We start from the raw sequence: 3,861 nt of genomic DNA, 5'->3' as shown, positions 1-3,861 counted from the left end.
TCAAGAGACCATAGCCTAAGCCCCGTGATAACATAGCCTTGGCCTTTCTTGAGTGTGCCCCATGTCCCTATTATATAGGAGGGCCCTCAAGTGACTCTTGACTCTCCATTTCCCATGTGTGACCCTTGGATGCCTGCTGACCCTAACCTTAACCCTTAAGGTTAGTCTTAACCTCTGCTCCACTAGAGCTTGTTCCCATGCTCCCATGCTCACAAGCCTAATGTGGGTTAGCTTCCTAGTATATGCACACATAATGTGCATATAACATGCCTGCACATGTCCAGGCTTACCATGATAAAAACACCCTCGTATATCGTTATGCTGCCTTTGCCAATTACCACGGCCTCTTTGACTCCTCCTGCCTCTAAACTAGCCTCTTCCACCTGTATGTTGTTGTTGTGAATCCTAGGACTGTTGCTGCTGTGCTGACCATAATTCTGATTCCCTATTCGGCCACCACCTTGACCACATCCACATCCACATCCACATCCACGACCTCTACCTGCACTTGTGTAAAAGGCCTGCTGCTCTGATTTGTTTCTGTTTTGTGAAGACTATTGATCTTCACCTAAGTTCTTCTCTTCAATGATCAACATTAACACCAAATCTGTGAAGTTAGGAATGTTCTCATGAGCCTGAATAGACATCTTGAACACCTTATATTGTGGCTCGAGACCACACAGACACACTTCCACCTTATCATCATCATCAATAGAAACACCAATTGATGCAAGGGATTCCACAATGCCCTTGATCTTCAAAGCATAATCATTCACATACATTTTCTTTTCCACACTATGAAGCTCATTCTTCAACTGAATTTTTCGTGCCTTGATGTTGGTTTCATATAGCTTCACCAAGGTGTCCCATGCCTCCTTAGGTGACTTGGCATCCTATATATGCCCAATCATAGTGTCCTGTATGCTGATAGAAAGCCAATACATGAATTTCCTTGGTCCTTGATTCCAATCCTTGAGCTCTCTTATATCTACAGCAATTGGATTAATCTTCGGTGCCTCCTCATATTCACCTTTAATGTAGTCCCAGCAATAACCTTTTCCCATCAGAAAATTGGTCAATCTAGACCTCCAAGTATAGAAGTTTCTCTTGTCAAGCTTCTTTGTAACAATCTAGTTTATTTCATCATTTGACATCTTTTCTGTAACATAAATTTACCAGCACAACAGCACTCTTGTTTGACCTACACAAACTACTGTATTCTCTATAGAGCAATACTATACTGCACCCAAATTGTCACAACCAAACCTGCCAGTGATATAAATGTCGAATAGTCATGCAGGCACCTCGTGAGTGTCAGCTCATGTTGAGCTTGACATCTTAATAGATGTAGCATCAGCAAGTCAAAAGCTGACGTGGCATCAGCATGTCGGAAGTTAACATGACATTTGCAGGTCAAAAGTAGATGTGGCATCCATAGGTTAGAAGCTGCAACCCAAATGTCGAACTTCGAATGCTATAGACAGAATGCCAATGTCGAATGAGACTGATGCTGATGCTGATGCGTATGATCTCAAGCACGGAGCAAAACTGTGTGCTGTAACACAACAAGTGGGATGACATGGCAGCAATGCAGAGCATAGCTAGCATAACAGTTGTGCAGCGTCGACGTAGAGCAGTACGATTGCAGATCTGAGATGGCATAGATCTGTACAGTTGGGAGATTGACGGCCAAGATAGCTGCTGTGCGCGATGGGTGGAGCTCACAAAGCGGTTTTAGTGTGAGGAGCAAAGGGGTAGGTAAACATACTTACACCATCAGTACAAGTAACATATATGATAGGAACCCTAGGGTGGGAATGTGGCTTTGATACCATGTTGGAGCCTTGGAGTTGACTTGGTGTGCAGAAGTCGAAGACTATGCAAAGTGTGATAGCGACTCAAAGTGAGTGTGAGAGTTAAAAGCACAAGAATGATTAGCATGAGTACTTCTTTAATTAAGTTGAAATGAAAGTACAAGGGCCATTTTTATAGGCTTGGCTGAGCCTTATCTTCAGCTAATTTAATTAAGTTGAAATGAGAGTACAAGGGCCCTTTTTATAGGCTTGGCTAGGCCTTATCTTCAGCTAATTTAAAGGCCTAAATCATAGGAGAGAATATCTACCTAAGAGGTGCTGACATCACTGCTTAGCTAAAGGCACACTTACTCGACATGGTTTACTTTCTTGTTATTTAGGAGGAACTCATACATACACATAAAGGGCAAACACTCTCAACGGACTATGGCGGACACAAAGCGGACTATGAAACCCAACACATAGCATATTGACAAACAATCCAGTCTATGTCACCTCAAACAATGAAACTAGATCCGAGGATTTCTTCCTCCTCATCTACATCCACCCTTTCTACCTAGTTCAAGCCTTTCTGCGCATAAATTGTGTGCACAAATTGGGTGGAATGACTACTTAGCATAACCCTAGATGCCATTGTCACCCAAATTCTCTTCTCTTGGTTCCTCGAGGTTATCTAATCTTTGTGGCCTGCTTTTGATGTCGCCATGGTTAGCCCAATAACATTGAGTAGGAGGACTTTGAATTTTCTTCCATTTTCAAAATAATAAAGACTGTTGGAAAGTCACAACCCGCTATCTGGATATCTTCATTACTGCCAATCAAGCCATGAGGCTTCACTCTATACTGGTCTATCATCCGAATTGAGAATGGGGCTAGCTCCATCTCCTTGATACTACCTGGTTCCTTATAGATGGCATCCAAAAGGAAATTCACTCTAGATTAGACCATTCTTGTGATGGTGTTTCCATACAACTACACTATGTGGCTCGGATAAGAAGGGTCTTAATGGTGGAATTGTTATGTGTAGAGCTTTAAAGAAAAAGAGCATAGATATATTTTATGGGATTGCATGAAAGATCTAGATAAGCCTCATTACAAGAAAGTTTCACATAATAATATTGGTGTGGAAGATATTGATATTTAGGAATATAAATTTACATGTGGTATGGATATGAGTCAAAGAACAAAGTGTGCCTTACTCCCATGAACATTTTTGATAAGGCATTGATGTTTTGGAAGTTCAACTTAAAACATCCTTTAGGAAATAATTTATGTACTACAGTTTCGAAAATGATCATAATAGGAAAGTTTTATCCATCTTTTAATTGGATAACACCATACCAAGGTAGAGGAATGTAGCTAAGGAAAATTGATGCTTTATGGAGGACAATGGTATACCCATCTAGAACAACCATGAAATATAGCTATGATATTTTTACTAATTGGGTGAAAGCTAGAAACACATTTCTAGAGTTGTTATTGGTCTCAGTGAGGATCCAACTCAAACATTGTTCGTTTGGGTGAAAGCCAAAAGCACCTACCCTCAAGCAAGACCTCATGAGAGGATTGTGTGAAAGCCGAAGCACCTTCCAAATCTTCTTCTTGTCTCAGGTGAGAGGAGCCAAAGATGCTTCATATCCATGCTCATATTTGTTTCTCTCTCAATAGGTGGAAAAGAAATGAGAATAAAGTTGATAATGCGAGTTTGATGTAAGGTATACATATGAATTTGATGAAATAGTAGAGAATGTGAACACAAACAATTGAAATAATAGAGAAAGAGCAGACACATAGACCTTGCAAGAAAAGAGAAAGAAAAAGAGAAAATCATTAATATAGAAAGTAAGAGTGACAATGAAGTCAACATGAAGAGAAATAGTGTTATTGTAAATTGTAATCACATGAAATGCAATAAATGATACATTGAATATTTTTCTCTCAATTTTTGAATCCATGGGATTTTTTATCACCACAAATACAAAATATGTATGGTTTTGTTTTTGTCTTCCTCTTTCTAAATTGAGAGAAAGGAAAAGTTTGGTGGAAT

General features: G+C 39.8%; 1 long non-coding RNA gene across 1 annotated transcript in view; it reads right to left on the bottom strand.

Moving 5' to 3' along the window:
- Window positions 1–3,861, bottom strand: part of LOC147627568 (uncharacterized) — a 42,611-nt gene that overhangs the window by 817 nt on the left and 37,933 nt on the right. The gene's annotated exons all lie outside the window — the stretch shown is intronic.

Source organism: Cibotium barometz, chromosome 20 (assembly GCF_041138505.1).
Source record: "Cibotium barometz isolate CiBa-2024 chromosome 20, ASM4113850v1, whole genome shotgun sequence".
NCBI lineage: Eukaryota > Viridiplantae > Streptophyta > Polypodiopsida > Cyatheales > Cibotiaceae > Cibotium > Cibotium barometz.
Note: the sequence above shows the minus strand (reverse complement) of the source record. Positions and strands in the feature narration are given on the sequence as shown.